Consider the following 22,066-nt stretch of genomic DNA (forward strand, 5'->3'; position numbering starts at 1 on the left):
TGACATTATTGCACACCATGCCATACCTTTGCAAGAACTTTAAATGAAAATATTCTATCAGTGTTTGCTTGATTTATTTAAAAAGCAAACAAAAAAATCAAACAAAATAAAACAACAACAAAAAAAAGCACAGGAAAAGGATCTTAGTGTTTTGACTAACAGCCAAAATCCATACCTGATATCCTTAATTCAGGGTCATATGTGGTCTGGAAAAAAAAAAAAAAAAAAAAAAAAAAAAGAAAGAAATAAAAATTAATTGTAGCAAGAAAAGAAAAAAGATGAAAAATGTGAATTAAAAATGGAAAATTAAGTCAATCATTCATTTTTTAAAATCACTTTTGACTACATATCAGTGCATAAAAATTAAATTGACACAAATATAGGAAGAGATAACAGTTGAAGAACAGAACATGAAAAAAAATGAAATTAATAAAACATTTTTATACATTGTTTTCTATTAAAAAACCTTGGCAGAAGCCAGGTTTTATTTCATATAGGAGTAGGAAAGATCTGGTCAAAGGCTTGATACAATTCTATCTATCCACTTTAATGAACTGAATATTTAACCTTTAACGATTCAAATACACTTATGAGACTCTAAGAAAAGGTAGGCTTAATAGATGCTAACTACAAAATGCAACAAGTACTGTCCAGATTTTCTTAAGCATCTAGAACAAAACCTGACACTGATTTGAAAAAGGGAGAGAAGTTCAAACATGAACAACAGGTTCTTCAAATCTTAAGCCAATTTGAATACATTGCTCAGTATTTTAGGTTCTTTTTATCCCATTAGAAATGATAAGTTAAAGATAAAAAGTAGTCAGTGCTTGATTTTACCAAGGTATGCTTGGAGCTATGGTACTGTATGTTCTCAGAGACTAGAGCATTACAATCTGCCCTGTAAATAGCTGTTGATAATCTTATAATTAAAGGTCAATAAAAAGCATTGGGAAATGTTAGGAATCATATATAAGACAATGACTCAGAGTCAGATGTAATGCTTTTGAAAGAATGAGTAACCACTACTGTCAGATGCAAATAACCACTATTGTCAGATGCAAACCTATTCCACAAAGGATCAGCATTTCAAAACCTGCAATGGATTATTTTCACAGTGCAGATGCAGAGTAGCAATATACAGAAATAGTTTAAACTAGGAAAATGTCACAAATGACAGTCTCCCAAGATTTTTGTGAAAGATACTGCTATACAGAAAACTTCAAATTATAAGAAAGAATTCTCAGAGTGCTCTTAGAAGATACGGATGTTGCTCTGAGTCAACTAAACATTTGTGAATGTGTTCAAGTCTCGCACCGTTCAGAAAGCTACCCTATGAAACAAATGCATTAGCTGAATATTGCACTGGAAAGCAATTTGTTAGCAGAAAAATACTGAAGGGAAAATTGAAAATTCTTTTAGCAGAGCTCACATTACCTGCACCTAGAGCTCCTGTTCTTCGTGCCAGTTTCTGTAGTGAGGTCTCAGCAGATAACAAAAGTGTGAGGATGAGGATGTAGAATGCCCAGGAGGCACTGGTAGCATTTTGTCAGAGAAGAATCATCCTTGAATTGATTCTCAAGCAACATGAACAGGATTGTTTACAGTGTTGAACAATGTTGGAACTTTCCTAATGCTAAAGTATTTGCTTGCCCTGAAGGATATTTCTGAAGGGGAGAGGGAGAGAGGAAAGAGAAAACTTCTGTTCCAGATTAAAAGAGCCTGAGGTATATTCTCTTTTATAAATAAGTTTCATCTTGGTAATCTCCTTGAAATCTACTGTTATTACTACTATCTATTCTTAATGGCTTCATTTCAGGGGCATTATTTTTGTCCCCAGATTCCTTTCCTCTGAAAATGTTTACTGGCCTGCTCGGGGACAGGTAATGAGAAGCCCCTGATGTGAGAGCAGATGCTCTCAATAGCAAGTCAACAGAGATCATCAGTCTTGTCTACATTACTGGAAGATGTGTCCTCTCAGGGAGTTCTGCCACAGCAGTCTGTACTCTGCCAGTTCCAGCTCCAGGAACAAACCAGGAATTTTCTTCCAGTGAGTCAGGAAAGACTTCTTGCAGAAATCTGTTCACGGCAAAACTATATAATGGTAAAGAAGGACTTCCCATCGAAAGAAATTTTACCACTATAGTGGTTTAAATCAGAACAGGTCAAGCTGAACCACCAGGTTAACCTGTCTATTTTCCCAACACAGAAGTGAGGGGAAAGGAACACACAAAAACTCAGGATTGAGACAACAACAACAACAACAACAACAAATGGTGCAAGAAGGATAGAGTTCACTGCTCAAAATCAGATAAATATAGTACGAGAGGCATAATTTTGCAGATAAAGCATGGCAAAAAGCAGAAGAAAGCAGAAGCAAGCAAGCCAAAAGCCAAAGCCACAATACTACCTCCCATCCCTCCTTGTCCCCAACTCAGGAGCAGCCACTGGAAAAGGAAGCCTCCTGTGTTGCAATTAAGCCCCATAACATTTTGCTCCAGTTCGCACTTTCATATTTTGAAGCTGGTGTGACTGCAGCATGGTATGAATAACAGCAGCAGGTTCAACTCAATTCATGACAACCACAGATACCTATCCTCTGTCTGGGTCTATATTCATAAAGGTAGGAAAAGAAACAACATCCTATTGGTGGATTTTATTCATACTTTAAAGCCTTGTCTTGTTTCAAATTAGCAAGCTTCAAAATGTTTTCTTTAACAAGAAGCAGTTAATTCTAACCTGGTCAGACAAAACAGAGGTTTGGTAGACTTTGTACAGATAGGAATAATATATTGTGGGTTTTTTTTTTTTGTAATCAAAGTTTGTATAATCAGTGTTGATTGAACAGAGAGGTTCTGGATTCTTCCCCTACCATATAGCAGTACATAGAAGTGATAGAAATTAATTTTCCTTTTCTAAATATGTCATTGTAACTGTGCAGTTTCCATTATCTTTTCTAAATCAGAATGTCAGCAACTTAATTTGTTCTTTTACCAATAATTCAGCACTTCAAATATTTTGCAAACAAGCTCAAGGATCTTAGTTTTTCTCTAGTCTACACTGCTAGATTTCTGCCTAAGCTCTGACCTCACTTAAGGAACATAAACTCATTCTACATGGCTGTCATTCATAAAATCCTATTCTCTCAAGCAAACTAAAATTAAAGAAGTTGCTAACATAATATTTTTTTTCATTATCCTGTCACTTTCCTCTGAATTCTTTCTGTATACTTTAAAGGAGTGTAGAATCATAGAATCAAACAGGTTGGAAGAGACCTCCAAGATCATCCAGTCCAACCTAGCACCCAGCCCTAGCCAATCAACTAGACCATGGCACTAAGTGTCTCATCCAGTCTTTTCTTGAACACCTCCAGGGATGGCAACTCCACCACCTCCCTGGGCAGCCCATTCCAATGGCAAATCACTCTCTCTGTGAAGAACTTCCTCCTAACATCCAGCCTAGACCTCCCCTGATTGCACAACTTGAGGTCCCCTTGTTCTGTTGCTGGTTGCCTGGGAGAAGAGACCAACACCTGCCTGGCTACAACCTCCCTTCAGGTAGTTGTAGACAGCAATGAGGTCTGCCCTGAGCCTCCTCTTCTCCAGCCCCAGATCTCTCAGCCTCTCCTCATATGGTTTGTGTTCCAGGCCCCTCACCAGCTTCATTGCCCTTCCCTGGACACATTCCAGCATCTCAACATCTCTCTTGAATTAAGGAGCCCAGAACTGGACACAGTACTCAAGGTGTAGCTTAACCAGTGCTGAGGGAAGAATAACCTCCCTTGTCCTACTGGCCACACTGTTCCTGACCATGTTGTAACTCTGACATGTTTGTGATTTAAGCCAACCATTATGCCCTACACATGTATCCATTCAGCTGCAACCCCATAACGTTACTAAAGTTAATTATAAAATTGACTTATTATTTACAAAATTAAAGAAGGAATTATAAATTTCCTGCTCTGTCATGCTAACATAGACCCAGTATAGGTCTTATCTGAATAGGCTGTATCCCTACATGATACAACAGACAACTTTTACGTTCAAGTTCCACAAAAAGAAGAACATTTTGGCCTCCGTTTCTGTCATTGCGAGCAGCATAAGCTTAATGGGCTTTCACGTGGATAAACAGGACAGATATCTGGGCCAACTCCAGCTCTGTAATAATAGCTCCATTGCCTTTAGTACTGGCTTTTACCCAACATGCATAAATGGAAACCTGAAGGAGATTTTTTTTCCCTAGTATTTTTAGGCTTTTATATCAGCTCTATTCCAGCAGGATCTCTGGAAGAACAAGTTGGATAGATTTTTCTTTTTTTCCCTTGTTTTAGGCAAATCCACCTTTTCAAATAATGGTGTTCATGTTATTTCCCTGTGAACATTATAACTTGACATCCATTAAATAAATCCTGCATGTTCAGGAAAAAAAGAAAAGGCTCTTTTCTACAGTGAATAGAGTTACAGTTTCCTATGTTTAAACTTTTCAGGAGTCATTAGTGAGTTGGCATATGGACGTTCAGCTTTAAAATTTGTTAGAAATCCAGATTTTCTGTGGACAGGCCTTGTTTAATACCCTTCTTACAGGCTACCCAAATCAAACCACAGTACAAATAATCACTTGTGCTTCTGGAAAACATCTTTTCCATTAGGTTGTTGGATTTTTTTTTTTTTTTTTGCATAGATGTGTGAGGTTTTAGTAGCTTCTGGTAAATGTTACTTATGGCAGAGAGTGTTTGTTCTAATCCAAACCAATGTGCTATATAAAGCTTAAGAACAAAGATACTGACTAATTCTTCATTACTATTATTATACAGCCATTTTAGAGGTAAGTATCTGTTTTCTGTATTATAAAAGTGTTATATACTAGTCTAAAGATCACACTAAACAAAATAAAGCATTCCCACTCCTCTGTTGCAAGTATATGAAATCTTACGAAACAAATAATCACCTAGATATTACCTGAAGTTTTTATTTAGAAAATCCTCCTCTGCCTTTATAGCATTTCCAAGTTTTCTGAGTCAGTGAGAAGCTCAGTTTTCAAAGATAAGTCACTAAAATGCAGGCAGTTATCTGCAAAATCAATACAGATAACCAATACAACGCTAGAAGTTCATTATTTGAACAGTCTTGCACATGTGCAATAGCCACATACCAGTGAACATTTACATCTTTGAATGAAAACACTGTAGCCTACTAGTCAGTGGTATAAATTAATAAAATCAAATAATATAACTGGAAGGATGGTGAATGTACTTTAAAATAGCAACTACTTTGGTAATAGAACATGAACTAAAAGTGCACTGATCTGGTATAATTGTACTTACATCCTCCCTATGCATATGTGCTAGTTTGAAGCTAGCTAGAATGTTTTGGTGGGATGAACTAGATTACAGGCTGTGAAAGACAAACAAAGGTGATATCTACTTCATTCATAGGCTTGATGAGATGTATAAGAACAAGAATCCAAACATAGATAAGGAACTTCTGCCTAGGAGTTCTGAGCTGCATTTCTCTCTCTCTAGCCTCTCTGCCGTCTCTCGGATTAATCCACTTTGCTTCCTAACCCCCTGGCCGAACTTCCATTCTTCCTTGGGACTGGGGTAAGCTTGAGAGGGGTGGGAGAATGTGGAAGGGTGATTGGGAGCCCCTCCTGGCAACTCAGGTTTCTGGGAGGGCTGTTGTGTTTCTGTATTTTTACCTTGTATATTTCTGTATATAACTGTATATACTGTAAATATCTGCTTGTATATTGTGCTAAGCTATAAATATAAGCTTCATTCAATTTCCAGAGCCAGGTGAGTCTAGTCTGGGTGATTTCCAAAGTGGGGGGGGGCAGGCAACACCCAAACCATCACAGTATAGATTTGAGAATTTTTAATAGAACAAACCAGAGCTCAGAACGTCTTCAGAAAAATATCCTCAGCAACACGTAGGGGAAAATAAGTGAAACTCTCCTTTGTTTACAAATTGGACTCCTTAAACCAAGTTACTCAATGAAGTGAAGCACCCCTTTCTATCCTTTTAAAAGAAAAGAGGAAACCAACTAGGTCATTACAAAGACTAACAACTTTTTTTTTCCCAAGAACAAAGTCACAGTGAGTCTCTCAGACTGGAACATGGGAGAAACGTGAAAAGAGAGATGACAAAGGTCAAAACAGAAAAGAATTAAAAAGCAATGGAACAGAGTGAGGATAAAAGCAAGACCACAAGGAAGAAGCTTTAAAGTATTAGGGGAAAAAATACTTAAAAAGTAAATATATGGCCATTTTACTAGGGAGATTAAAAGGAGCAAAAAGGAATCAGGAACTCTCCTTTGATCAAATATACATCCAGTTATAAACCATAGTAATTAATAAGAGACTGAATTCAATACATTGTAGATAGTTGACAAAAGGGGGATATAGTATAACGAAAAAGGAAAGCAAAACATCTCCAGATTTTCTTTGCTAAAAGAATACAAAAAATGTTGAATGTTATGATATCCATACAGTTCTACATACTCTTTAATAAAGGAAAAATGAAAAAGGAAATTACAAAGATGGCCTAGCTTTCTATAAAATGCAATGAAGTGATAAACCTATGAACATACATTACAAAATCCATGATGACCTTGTTAATTTTAATGAAAAAAAATAATGACTAATATGTTAATAAAAATTTCTATTTTCTTGCAAGTAGACTGGGGGAGAAAAAGCTGGTTTTTTTTCTCAACAGCTCAAAGAAATCAGAATTATTTGTGACCAATTGTCTAAATATTCAGCTAAAATTAATCTGCTGCTACAATGAAATTAATTTTTTTGGTACACATTTAAATGAAATCTTACTGACTTTCAGAAGGCAGCGCTGTCATTTTGAACTTAATCTGGGTAAAAACAGGAAGCAAAACCAAAGCCTTGAAAATTTGTCAGTCCTAAAATTAAGTAATGTTTATGTTATCTAAATAAAATTGCTCTACATGAGAAGGACTGACTTGATGTGGAAGAGGTTCAAAGAGCAATATATAGGTTACATTTTAATATGTAGCAGTTTTTCAAATTCATTGATGTAGGCTGTAGCTTTATACATACCCTACACCCTTCACTACAGTCATTATCAGCAATATCATCATTTAGATGGCTGCAAATTAATTCATCATGTGAGGTGTTCTGCCAGCTATATAATGTTAGAGAGGACTTTATTTACATGCTTGCTTCAATCATTCATTCATTTTACAGTAAAACGCCCTCCCAGCAGTTCAATACTATATGCCTTCTTAATTTTTCTTGCATGCCTTCTTTCTTCCTTCTGTAATAATTAGTAAAAAAACCCAGTTGGCACTTTCAGTAGCCTTTTCAGTCAAATACTTCATGACTTCACCATTTCAGTTACTCACCAAAACCACATTTCTTGAAGCATTCTAATGAATTTACCAAGAAGCAGGACTTCAGAATATGGCATTATAGAAGGAAAATGAAACTAAACAAGATCATCAGTGTTTAGCTTGTACCTGTATTATCCATAAAGAACTTAAGACTTAAGAAGAAATTAATTTGTCTTCTGTGAGAAGAGTCACTATCAGTTGTGGATGGATTTCTTGCTAACAGAGGACATGAAGTGATAAACAATGAGCAATCCATGCTGCAAAGTGTCCTTGAGTCCATCCCGGAGGCAGGAACTAAGGCGGTGAATAACAGCCCCCCATATGCAGCTGCGAGAAGGCAGGGCCTGCTGGCCACAGAAGGCTGACCCTACAAGTTGTTTATATAAGTTTAACCTATCTGTACCTCACATAACCTTAAGCCAATTTGTGCCTTCCACATGTACCAATCTTAACTAAGCTAGCTATGCACGCCTCTTCCAAGTTAGCATATAAGTCACTGTGTCACAGCAATAAAGTTCATCTGGAGAACAATTATCTAACCACATTGGTGTTACAGTTGTTACTCTGGGGATGCAACGCTGGCAATCAGTGAGCAAAAGAGATAATACAACAGCCTGGCTCTCGGGAGCTGGTGCTAGTATCTTGCAAACACTCATCTTTTTCACAGAAAGAGTGGTCAGGCATTGGAATAGGCTGCCCAGGGAGGGAGTTGAGTCACCAACCCTGGATGTGTTCAAAGGTCATTTGGACGTGGTATCCGAGGACATGGTTTAAGGGTGAACTTTGTAGAGTAGGGAAAACAGTTGGACTTGATAATCCTGGGGGTCTTTTCCAACTGCAATATTTCTGTGATTCTGTAATCTCATTACCCACATAGATCTTTATGGATGCACTCAAGGAATTGCCAAGTTTTATCCCCTTATAGATCATTTTATAGCTTTATCAAAGTGATAAGTTAAAAGGAAGCTGCAACTTCATGGTAGTTGAAAATACAGTGTCTAAAGAAAGCAGATGCTATAAACATTGATCTTTTTATTTCCTGTTCACTAGAGCTATTTATGTAAGGGGACAAGAAAAAATTCTACCCCAAGTTTTAAAGTGAGACTGATCTTTAAAGGACACCATGAATTAAAAGCTCCACATACAGTATTTGACTTGTGCAGTGAAATCTAAATAACTTATCTAGAACCAGAGATTCTGCCTCATCTATATACACATGGCTTGACACCATTGCTGTACATTGTCAAGTAGTCATTATTCCAGCCCCTCTCTTCAATGAATGTGAGAGGTAAGGACCTCCTGTGATGGTCATTATTTAATTCTTAGTTTAGCTACAGCTGGAGTAATTCACACACAGAGATGCACCAGGATGGGAAGATGTCTTTAGAAGAGCTGCTTACTGTAGAATAGAGCCCTTCCTGGTTTTCTTACTACTTTTCTTCAGTGCTAGACTATAGAATTGCTTTCTATGTCCCGGGCTTTGATACCAAAGATTTATTCAATTATCATGAATACTCAGTTATGGAACTAAGTTCGATTAACAAAGATAGCTGTGGACACTTCAAGTTGAAATGGAAGTTCAGGCTGATTAGGAACATCAAATGACAGATTAGTGGCAAATTAACTGACTATTTCAAACATCCCTGAGAAGATCAAGGTTTTTTTTTCTTTAAATGGCAAATCTGGAATATCTGATATGCTTTATTTTAGAAGGCAAAACTCACATGGCACAGAGCCACAAAAATGATTAAGGAAGTCGAACATCTTCCTTATGAGGAGAGACTGAGGCTTTTTAGCTTGAAGAGGAGAAGACTAAGGGGTGTCCTCATTCATGTTTATAAACATGTAAGAGGTGAGTGCCAGGAGGATGGAGCCAGCCTCTTCTCAGTGATGCCCAGTGACAGGACAAGGGGCAATGGGTGGAAGTTGAAGCATAGGAAGTTCCATGTGAACCCGAGGAAGAATTTTTTCACTGCGAAGGTGACAGAGCAGTGGAACACACTGCACAGGGAGGTTGTGGAATCTCCCTCTCTGGAGATACTCAAGAAGTGTCTGGATGTGTTCCACTGTGATCTGCTCTAGGTGATCCTGCTCTGGCAGGGGGGCTGGACTAGAAGATCTTTCGAGGTCCCTTCCAGCCCCTGACATTCTATGATTCTATGTATTTATTTATATTTCAGAATAAATGCAAAATTCATCCTGGCAATATCTGAAGCAAAACCAGTTCACATTTCTTCACCAACAAAGGAAAAAGAGACTCCTAAAATTGCTAGTGAAATAAACTGCATAATGAAAACAACTTTTTATATGACATTTTAAAATTTGTTATCTATAACTGAGCTGCATGAGTTATTCTCTGTGGAACATATTAACAAGAAGGAACACATTTTGAATTGTTCCACTCCACAGTGTAGGCCATAAAGTCCATGTTCACAAACTAGCCATAACTGCAGCATTCACCATTACAACACCTATGATAAATGAGGCAGTCAACACTATTTAGCTAAATTATTCTTTCTTAGATAACTGAGTATCATTACCAACAAAATTTGATTTAGTGTTCAACTAGTTAAAGAACTCAAATTAGAATACAGAGTTCTCTGACTGATTTCTCATCATTTGAAGAGGCTAAAATGAGGATTCTGAAACTCCAGAGACATGAGCTTACAGAATCATAGAACCATTGAGGTTAGAAATGACCTCTGAGATCAAGTCCCTCTCAGTATTAAGTAACAGATGCATGTTGTCCATAAAACTATTCCTCTCTATGAAACACTTTCAACAGATAATAAGGACCCAGAAAAAAATTGATTATGATGGTAGTTAAAATAATATTAGCTATTTCCAATGAACATAAGATTTTCAGTCCTAACTACCAAATAATCAATTTCAAAACATATGTTTGTTTTAAACTGTGGTCTTCAGTGACTAAATCTGCTCTGAATAGAAGAGATTTTACATATATATGGTTTCTATGGAGAGATCACACAAGGAATTACCACTCTGAGAAAATGTTTCTATGTTGTTTTTCCTCTGTTTCAGGAAAAAATAATTTTCATTACTTGAACTGGTAGTTTATTACGACTTTTCTCAAACCCTTTTCTTGCTTGCATCAGTCTTATGCTTAAATGCATTATTATATAGCAGGAAAAATGATATCTTTCAGAAGATTACTCTCTCATCACATTCTGTAAGGCATTAAAATATACAAAGTATAGGGTGAAATATCAATATATTGACAGAGGGGAGACAGTTCTAATTTTTTTTTAATATACAGGAATAACTTATGGTATTTTGCAAACACAGGCCCTCGAATATAAAAAAAAAAAAAAATCTGAAAAGTTCAAAGTCTCCTTTTATTTTTTTTCTTTCCTAGATAAAGTACAGAAGGGTGAGTATTTTAATAAGCTGCACAGATGGGAGCTGTGGATCCGGTTTTTGTGAAAACTGAAATATTAAAGACACTTTTACAGAAGCAATTCTGTGAAAGCAGTGTACCAAATATGTCCAGGAAACAAAGAGCATCTTCTATCAAAAAAATCACCATAATTTCATGACAAGTGAAGTCAGGCAAAAAGTCTCACAGACCAGAGGAAGAAGCTTCTTGTAATGAGAAGAATGGTTTCAGGTTATCAGCTGTAGGAAAAAACAGAGATTTCTGACCAGCACAGGAAATGAAATTCCCTATCACTGATAATAGGGGCATATGAAGGTTTTCTCATGATAAAAGAAAATAACTGTTTAAGGATTCTGGTTTTATTAGGATAGACTAAGCTATAAATTAAGATAGAGTTTTGGAAAAGCATGGATATTTAGTGTTGTAAGGAATTAAATAAACCCTTTCAAATGGCATCAGCTATTAAAATTTCTACGCTTTTGTCCATCATTTGGACTGTGGGTCAAATTCTACTTAATCTTTATTCCTACTATGCTCTCCATCATGAGTTTTGCTCATCTGTATTGGTCTGTAACTACTTTACTTTCATGTACAGTGTTCAGTTTACCATCTTCTATTAAAAACCTGCTAACACCGCTGCTTGCGCACAGAATGACTGATACCAACAGCCACATTCTGAGTGCAGTTTCTCTGATCCACAAAACTCAATATTTGCCTCTCAGTTCAGGACCTACAATGGAAAGCAAACTATACTAGGGGTAAAGAAGTCAGTCTGGTTTGTTTATTTCTTTGTTTTCTGGAGATTAAAAGAGAGATTGTATATTGAAACAGTAGTGCAAAAGAAAAGGCTGACTTTTCTCACATACTTACAAGCCTTCCACAGCTAGACCCTTCCACAGCCAATAAATTGGTTTAACCCCTCCATACAGCCTCATGCTTCCAACTGGTCTTTCCAGCGTGTGTCAATTAACCCTTGTAGATCTTTGGGCATGGATTAACATCTCCTCTTGCACTGCATTTTATTTTCCACTTTTTGTATTTGCCTTGTCTTGACTAGTGATAAAGGCATTGCTCTTTACATCATGTAAGGGTTGCTGTGAGATTTCTCTGGGTGCCTTTCCTGAAACTGACAGATTTTTGCCTGTAGAGAAGTAATTGAACAGAAGTAATAACCACATAAAGAATAATTCTGGATTAGGCTAATGCCACTGTACAGAAAAAAAAGGATAAATCACTAAATAGTATACTTCAGAAAGGATTTTTTTTCTAGACAGCTGAGCTTGTTCGGATTTAATTAAGAGCGTATTGTTCCATTTCCACTTCAGTACATTATTATCTGTTCATCTCATTGAAGGATCTTTAGAGACTAGATTAGTCTGAGATTTTCACAGTATCAGAGCATCTTAAATCAAGAAGTAAATTTAAATCTAATCATATTAGCTGGTGAATGACTCTAGATAGAATTGTAAAATCAACTGCTAGCTGCTTTGAATGACAAGATCTAGCCTTTGGCTCACACTGGCTGGTGTGTCCAGTGAGTCCAACATTGCATTGTGCGTGGATTACTAAGCAAAGGAAAGCTGAGTAACAAAAGAATCTAGCAACTTTTGCACAGGTTCCTGCAGTGGATAAACTGTCACCTAGAAGAGACTTCAGTTATGTGTGGGATGGAAAATGCTACAGATGTATTCTATAAAAGAAAACAGGCACTGTCTCATTGCATCTCTGTACAGGGAAGCATACAAGACTAACTTAGGGTACAGGATTGGGAAAATGAGAGGTGGGAAAAGCAAGAACATGGCATTTGATCCTTATCTGGCACTAGTAACAATATGAAACTGTCATTATTTGTTTTAATGTTAAGGATGATTGTTTGCCTGGTTTTGGCTTTGGGTTTTTTTCTTAAATTTTTTTTTTTTTTAAGTATACATCTGCTTTAGAGAGTTACACCACTAATGTCAAGGTATGGGGGAACTGGGGAGGAGTTATTTTCTTATTACTTTCCCTGGCAGGTATTAAGACTGAGCAAAGTAGCCCTTACTAATTATCACCTAAGGTTTATCTAGATGTGCATGCTGGAGTGGAGTTACAGTTGATTTGCTACTGCAAAATACACTTGGACTCCACCTAAAGCCAGTATTGCAGCAAGCTGTACTCTGCCTCATTAACATTGTTTATGCAATGTCTTGATAATTCATTTACACTTCATTAATTCATTACCATTACTAAGCTGTATTTTTCTCTTCTATAATTTGTACCAGATATAAATGTTTGCTATTTAAATCCCTATCAGTTAGTTTCAGTGGTACATAAACTGTTGAATGGGTGCTTATACAACTGAATATGAATTATATTAATGTATTCTGAATTGCATTAAGATAAGTTGGACCAAATTATTTAGGGTTGCCTTGGTATTTCCTTTTCTACCCCCTTCCATTATACATCCCTTACTATTTTTTTTCTAGTCTCCCGTGATACCAGATAAACATAATGTGACAATGGATAATACTTCAAAGATTGTTGAGTAGGAAAATCACTGATCAAGAAGGAAGAGACTGTAAGTCCTATCCAGTCTTTGTCTAGGTCTTATCTTTGTGCTTTAAAAGTTTTTAATTCAGCATCTGACCTATTTGTGAAATTGCAGTTTATCACATGCATTCCTTACCTCTTGCCACTCTGTACTTAGTCAAGAACAGCTTTTAACACAAAAAGAGTTAAAAGCAAGATTAGTTTTATATTGCTTGTTCTATAAATCAGAGACATCAGACCTTCAGGTAATAAAATAGACAATAAGAAAAGTCTGTGGTGTTATGAAGGGAAAAATCAAATAATGAAATAATACTTGAATTTCTTTTCTGGAAGTTGCTGATGACATGTTCAGAATACTCAAAGAGCCTTTTTATTCATCCTGTTTCAAGACATGGACATCACTTTAGCCTGTGTGTACCTTAAGAACTGAAAAGCTTCTTAAAACAGAAGGTCTAAGTGAAGCTCCTTAGTGGCTTCATGCTGTGACAATTGTCACCTGCCTGTGACAAATGGTGAGCTCTGAACATTAAAGGATAGTGGACAGGTTTGAATTATTATGCTTTACCCAATTAAAAATAAAGACAATAGCTGTAAGAAGCTGCCACTTCATATAATTAAATTTTGCAGACTACATACAGCAGGTGTGTGTTAATTAAATTTCTCCTCTATTATATCAGGAACACTATACAATCTCTGTGCCTTGTCCCCTGGGCACCAATCTCTCTAAGTAGAGATACTCTCTGGGAAAAGGTTAGACAATACCTACAAGTAGAGACTAGAATATACTGGAATATCTTTCAATAACTAAGCTATGAGAAAATATACTTTGTGGAGTTCATGTAGTAATAAGAAGGTGAGTTTTGATCTAGATCTATACATTTCTTTTGGCAGCATTTCTGGAAAAAAAATCTTAGAACTAGTGCAGAATTTAGTCTTTGAAATAATTAAAACATACTATTTAACCTTTATTGCAGGTAATTTAAGCACTAGTAAAATACATTTTTGCTAGCTGATTTATTCACTAACATCTACTGGAATTTACAAGCTTGGAAAGAATTTGTCTTAATACATAAGACTTGCTGGCTGCTTGGGATCTGTGCAGGAAACAGCATCCCTGTTTTGCTGAAAAATACAATACAAACTTCACAGCATCTCATATACCTTCATTTAATGTAAACCTGGAAACCATGTTTTGAAATATAATCTAGGACTTAAAATACGTTTTAAAGTGAATATATCACATAGCATAAATGGAAAGAGAAGCAAGCACAACAGCAGTCACATAAAAACAACAATCTTGAACACAAAAATGAAATAAATTGCTACAGTACTAATTTTGACTCATTGTGGCAACATTTCCTTTCCTTTTTTAACATTTAATTTTCTTTTGTTTCCTCATTGATTCTAATCCTTTCTAATTTCTCTGAATACCTCTAGAGGATAAATAAATATAATATTCAGAACTCAAAAGAATCAGGAACAAGCAAGCTAATGTTCCACAGAATGTCTGTATTTGTGTATAACCTGTGTTTTTTATGTTAATTACAATGATGAGGAATTGGGATTTTTTTTCTTCCTCTGTAATCTATTAGCTATGTTATGGGGGTTTTTTTCTTTAGTTTCTTGATTTGGGCATGAAACTAAATCCCAGGAAGAAATGTAAAAGCTTGTGTCATAACCAGAATCATTTCACATATATTTTAATGGTTATTTTCATTTCCATCACATGGAAGTTCAGTTTATTCTCATACAAGATTATCAGGATGAATAATAGTAAATGACCACAAATGAAAGCTAATTAAAACTGTAATTTAAACTCAAAGTAAATCCCAATGACAAACATTTAATTTTCACTCTGAATTAGTGCAAGTTTGAACTGTTACATAGAGGAAAAAAAAACAAACAAGATTCATATTTTAGTGTTCCATATGATCCAGACTGTTCATTGCAGTTTTGAAAATTAGTATTTTGACATTCCCAAACTGCAGTGTTTCATTCTGATTTGTTGGAATGGTCTGAAGCACTGTGATGTTAACCACTTAAGAAATGAGATTTTGTTCTCCTGTGGTGCACCTAATGTGCAAAAGGCTCTTTAGAGCCAGACCACCTGCACCTCTCCTGACCCTGTGAGACAATATGCCTATCAAACTTTGCACTATAAGTGACATTAAGGAAGATGAAGCACTGCAGGGATGCTGACCTGTATGAAGGATGGGACCAGAGGGGTAACTTGCCTCTTAAAGAAATCCATGTACTTTGAGAAAGTTACAGCCACTGTGTGAAGTCTTTGTTCTAAATTGAAATTCTACATTTGACTCAAAGAAAAAATAAATGTGTGAATTTTTGAAAGGATAATATCTTTTTTTGGCATATTAAAAGCTTCTCACAGAAATATTTTTTCCAGAAGCTACATTTTCTGTTGGTAAATTCCAGTGGAAAACTCATATCCAGCTCTTGTTATAAATAAATTTCTTAAAGGCACTCAGAATGTGTTCTGACTGATGCCATATGTGACTATAAGAAATGTACTGTGGTTTTCTTTTTAACCCATTGTATTTCCTAAAGCAAAGCAGAACTGCAAAATTCTCTCCCATCATCAAGCCCTTAGCAGTTTTCAGGGTGCCTGGAGATCCTGGGGATGGCATGTCTTGTCTGAAGGCAGACAGACACAATGGGGTTCAAGTCAAGAAGATGGATCTCCAAGGGCACCAGTTCCATAAGGACAATACCCCTGCCAACATCCTCTCACACTCATAAACTGGATCATCTTCTGCAACCCTTTTAATATGTGTTAGAGGCAACAGGTCTGTCCTAAGCCATTACCCTTTAAGGTAGTGTGTTGCTCTTGACATTTTTGGACTTTCAGAGATGGGAAAGAAAATAGCTGCACCATACTGACACAGCCAATTAAAAGACGGAGAGAATGAGCACTGGAACCAAAAAAAAGTTGAAAGAATATACTGAAGATTCAGCCTTTCTGCATCAGAGCCCACAGATGCAGAAGATTTCTCTGGCAATGAGTACGGGTATTGTGAAGGTCTACAAAACAAAACAAAGCTCAAAAAAACCCTTAACTTCCCTCATACATTGAGTCGATGCAAGACTCCATGTGAGCATTCTCCAATGGAATGCGCAGGTTGGTTTGCTTTTGGTTTTGAGAAGGAGACAGAGCAAAGGTGCATTTCCTAGAGCACCTCCAAAGAAATCTGCTCAGAACACTCACGCTGCAGTGACTGCCAATGGGATTGCAAGCCAGGTACAGCTCCCTGAACTCATGACCTGCCCTACCCTTCTAAGTTGTCGTGACCTGAAGTGGAAGAAAACCAAACAAAACTAACCATCTAAATAGGTAAATGCATTTGAAAAATTCACCAAGACACATCAAATATAGATTGTTGCATTTTGTTATTTCCCACGCCATTCTTTATATATTCCAGGTGACAGAGAGATAGATAGATAGATAGATAGATAGATAGATAGATAGATAGATAGATAGATATCTTTTATGGGAACTATCTTAAACAGTGCAGGTGACATGGTAGATTTAATCTTTATTTCTTCATTACCAAATCAGTTTGCTTTTATGTTTTCTTTCCAGTTTTCCATCACTTACAGATTTACAGCCTTATGCCAACTCCCTCATATCATTGCCACTATTTTCTTTGCCTTCCACCTGATCTTTTGGTTACTTTAACAAGATACTTAATACTCTTTTTCTTCATCAAGATAACTGATTTGAGGCAGTTGTATACTAAAAAGAATGTATTTCTACCAGTCAGTCTTCAGACCTGCAACAACTTGAGTCACCATATAGTTACATGCCACTTTAATAGAACTTTCTGCATGAATGAGTGCCTTTTAAACTTACTTTCATGTTTCTGTCTCATTCCACTATGAACTGTTTGTTTGCTACCACATACATTCTTGACATCCCTGACTTTGGTTGGATTACTCCAATTCAGATTTTATACTCATTTGCATGATGGCTAAACAGAGCTGGTGCAGGACAGGAGTAGTTTCAGTAAAACATAATCACATCAATTGCCCAGTGCTACTGTATGATAAAAGCAAAGCAACTACTGCTCTATTTTTTACTACATCAGTATTTGCTTGGTTTTTATTAATAGAGTCATCTTTAATAGACTTGACCCAAGGAAAAAAAAGAATCTTTAACTTACTATTTTACAGTCTGCTATCAGTCTATTTAAATATTTGCACTGCAGCACCAGCGTGTATCTAAATGATCCCTTCCACACATATGAAAGCACTGCATGAAGACACAGCAGTCGTTCTTAAGCCTAGCCTGAGAAGAGCATGTCTAATCAATGATACTGATGTATACTACTAAAATACTCTGAGGGACACTGAAGCATACTGTAGTGTAATCTTAAAATGCAGCACAATCATAGAATATTTATAAGCTTGTGATTAATCTGATTTCTAGCCTTTAGGTATAATAAGAAATATCTTGTCAGTATTCACTTCCTTAATACAAACACTAAATCTGAGAATACCTGTATTATTCATCTCACACTATTTGAGGTAATACTTTATTTTAAATATACTTCTGATCTCTCAACTCTTTTACTCTATTTCTCTCCCTCATTTCTTCATCTGCATCCAATTCTGCTGATAGAGCTGATAACTTACTGTGTGAAATAAACATAGGGATAAAATATTTTTGTGGTGATAAAGCACACTTGTTTGGGGAGTCTATTTTAAAATTCAAAATGTAAAGCCTTCCTTCCAAAGACTTGCTGCTTTTTCCCTTTTCTTTGATGCTGTGTTGTCTGTAATTCATGAACCAGATATTTGAGAGCTTTGAAAGCTTAATATTCTGAATAAATAAACACCCTCTTACAGATATGAGTGACCCTAAAAAGTTACAGGATAAAAAGCAGGGTTAAAAGTTGTTAGATTAATCTAAATTGAACTACTTGTTTTGTTCTCCATCACAGTAGTTATGGTTTATTTTCTCAGGATAAAATACTTGCAGCTTTAGAGACTTACGTTCCCTAGAATCTCAGAAGGAAGACACATTGCAAAATTTTAGTGAAGAGCTTGCACACATTTCATGATGTGATGTTAATTAGACAGTTACGGGAAACTCCTGCCTAATTCAGAGCACTGAGTGAATTGCATGTTTCCAGAAGGATCTATGTCTTTAAATGGGCTTTGCTACCTGAGCACGTACTTTAGATTGACAAATAGATCATATCATTATCTACTATGTCTGCCTTAAATCTGGATGGTTTACATATCAACCAAAACAGCATTACAAAATGGTGAAACAGAGTAAAGTTAACATGTATAGACTACATATATTAAAAAAAAAAACAAACCCACAACTTCCCTTTCTTGTGCTTAGTGAGAGACTTTGTAGAGTGGGTGAAGTGCCTGGACTTGATGATCTCAGAGGTCCTTTCCAGCCTATATGATTCTTTGAAGGAACTATGCAGATAGCTGCACTTGTAAGTGGTCTTCTCCAGAAACGCTTGCAGACATTCAATTCTGCACTCTACTGTTCAGACACAGCATGAATAAGGGAGGTATAAACTTCACTGTAATTAGAGAAGATACATTAGTAGAATTAGTACCTTCTTGACCTAATAACACTGTTCAAACTGTTTCCCCAAAAAATAGTATAAAAGATTTTAGTGAAAGGCAGCGTGTGGCCACAGATCCCTATTTTATCAAGAATACTGATTCACCTGTCACAAAAATCCTATCATTCTATATTTATGATGCACATTTCTAGAAATGTATTGCAAATGTAATGAAGCTTGGATTTGTGGAGACTTGAAACTTCCTGCTGTTAATAATGATGGCATCAGACATAGCCTTGCCCTTTTGTGGCCCTTGCCTCTCAACAAAACGTAGAAGAAGCTGCACAGCTCCATAGCCCTTACTCTTTTGTCACATCTTATTGAAATGTATCAACACATAGAGAAATTATTAGAGTAGAACAGAAAAGTTACACGAGGCTAGTTTGCTGCTTAAGACCTAGATGTTAACTGACTGGAATAGGAACTACTGAGAAGAGCTTTACAGCTAAAGAGGATTCATGCTGGTTTTTAAGTCATACCTCATTAGAAGACCATTTCTGTGAACAGAAATAGCATGGTAACAATACTGCAGACCACTCGTGAAAAGACAAAACAATCCCAAATGTATTAGAAATACACTACTATGTATAACTGGCAAGTCATCAGCAATATTTATATTTTCAGATACATTCACTTTCTTTTCAGTCTTCAGCTTTCCATCTCGTTCAAAGAGTTTGGCAGGCAACTTAATAATGTAGCAAATAGTTCAGTCTATTAAGAGTTCAAAATGCAAAAAGCAAGTTGGCATTCTTGGCATTCTAATTTTTTTTTTCAGTATAAGACCATTTGACTTTATCAAATCTTGATTTTTATTTCCATTTAAAGTAATGCTCCCTTCTTATCTTCCTCCTTTCACATACCCTTTTGATTTTAGTAAATTTGGCTTATCCTATAATGTGTCTGTACATCTAGTAGATTCTTCTTGTTTTATTTTAGACATTCAGCCTGTATCTGTCTTACTGACTCTTCTATCAGATCTCTGAAATTCTTTTTCTTTTCATTTCTTACCCAATTTTTACATAAATTTCAATTGTCCTAAAGCTTTGTATGATTCCTCTTCTTTCTACTACCATTTTCACCTTTATCTTTGCAAAACACTGTCCATTTTCTCCTCTGCACCCATCTCTCTGCTCTTGCCTCCAGTTTCACTGTTTTGTTTGGGTTGAGTTTTTTACCTTGTTCTGCTTTTGGTTTGGGTTTTTAAAATACAATGGTTTGGGGCTTTTTTAATCTCATTGTAGACCTTCTCAAGGAAGATGTAGGAACTGCCATCTGCACTTTGCTAGTGTTGTTACCTTTACTTAAGCCATGTCTGAAAGTGGATGTCGAAGAGCAGTCTAAAGCCTGTCTGAAGCAGGAAAGCATTTTAGAGGAGCTTATAATGCAGGTTTCCTGTGAGAGGTGCTACAGAAAGGGACTCAAGCTAGTCTGTGGCCTTCCAAGGGAGAATGGTCTAGGATTTCTCTCACTTAAGTTATAAACTCCAGTCTGGCCATCTATTCTACCCCCATTGTTTTCTCTCTTCAAAGTAATCTCCCCTAGGAAATGTGTTTTATATACAGAGAGCATGAGGACTGCACTTACAGTAAGCTACATCGGATCAGATGGAATAAGCCCACTAACTGATTGTGCTCCTTTGTCCTATCCCCCTAACTCCCCTTAAATAAAACTGAAAGACTTTGCTTTTAGATTTCTCTTCAGAATGAATGGTTAACTCAGAATTGAGATCAGAGTGTTTTTAATATAAATGAGGCATGTTCATTAGTGAAAAGGGGTTTTCACTTGCAGAATAACTAAGTATAAGAATCTCGATAGAGTTCTCACTAGACTCTACACAAGATATGTGCTGGGAAGCTGCAAAGAGAAGAAACGATTAGAGGCTAAATACAATCCCATGCCCAAAGTTCAGTACAAATATATTTAGATTCTTAACAGCACTTGAGAGTTTCACTGATCAAGTTAGTCTTGGTGCTAGAGAAAACTGCAGCTTGTCTTTGAATCTGCAGAATCCACATGCAAAATTTCACAGAGCCAGAATATTTTAGGAAAGCATTCTGACAGTTTTATGTAAAGAAAGTATGGAGGTTCACAACACAAACTTCATTATTTTTTATGTCTCTTATTAATAATATCTGGAGTGGTCTCTCATATCATCCATGCTAAATAACCTTTCCTTCATAAATGGCTAAATTCACCTTTGGGCAGAAACAAAACATCAAAATGTAGTCAAAACCAAAATGTTAGACTGTTATTAACAGTTCTTTATCATTTAGAAACCAGACACACTGATCTGAGTGGCCATAAACTCAGTACTCTCAAAATTATGTCAAATTTCAACTTCCATCTGATTAATCCATTTAAGATCTCTCATTTTTGTAGTGCAAACAAATGTGTAGATTCTCCACCTTTGGAGAACTGCACTGTCCTTGCTAACACTGCTTAAGGCTAAACTCTCGGCTTTAGCACTGACTGAAGCTTATGGTCCTCCCGTTAGCCTCTCCTGTACATCTGATTTCCATGCATAATCCCTTCTCATTTCTATTTCTTGTCTCTGTCTCTTCTTTAACTAGGCTGACATGACTTTATCACGGTCATAAGTCATCTTTAAAGGCAACCTCTCCTACAATGCTGCTTTGAGGCCGTGACAGAGGTGAGCTGTCCAGTTTCTGTCATTTATCTTTGTTACAAGAAAACCTTTTTGGATTCAAAGAAACAAAGCTCAAAACCCTAAGATTTTCTGCTCATCTGTTATTTGTCTCTTTCTGTATTAAAAAAAAAAAAAAAAAAAAAGAAGAATGACTTTTATCATCTTTAATATAGACCAGCAAGTTTAACATTTTCTTCATAACAGTATTTTTACAACTTACAGGAAAGGGAGTAAGAGATATTGTTAAAGGAGAGACTTAATGAGTGCATTTCAGATATTTCAATTATTTTTCCCCTTCTCATAGGTAGCATCGTAAAGCTGCAGAGGCATACAGAAAAATATACCACTGTAAAGCTGCAAAGGCACACCTAAAACATCTCATGTCACAGGAAAGAATAGATCCTGACTGTTTCTGTTAATTCAATTGAAAATAATTCCTTACTATTTCACTAGGTTAGTCATTGGAGGAACAGGTTTGGAGATGTAAACATAAGGTAAAATATAACTTTGCAAAACATGGGCACTTGGTTT

At 36.2% G+C, this 22,066-nt stretch overlaps 1 long non-coding RNA gene across 1 annotated transcript in view; it reads right to left on the reverse strand.

Moving 5' to 3' along the window:
• Window positions 1-10,934: 10,934 nt before the first annotated feature.
• LOC135178470 (uncharacterized) overlaps window positions 10,935-22,066 on the reverse strand; it is a 55,372-nt gene continuing 44,240 nt past the window's right edge. The window contains exon 5 of the long non-coding RNA XR_010303555.1: window positions 10,935-10,992. This is a non-coding gene — a long non-coding RNA (uncharacterized LOC135178470). The remainder of the gene's footprint in view (window positions 10,993-22,066) is intronic.

The sequence above is a fragment of the Pogoniulus pusillus genome, chromosome 9 (genome assembly GCF_015220805.1).
Source record: "Pogoniulus pusillus isolate bPogPus1 chromosome 9, bPogPus1.pri, whole genome shotgun sequence".
NCBI lineage: Eukaryota > Metazoa > Chordata > Aves > Piciformes > Lybiidae > Pogoniulus > Pogoniulus pusillus.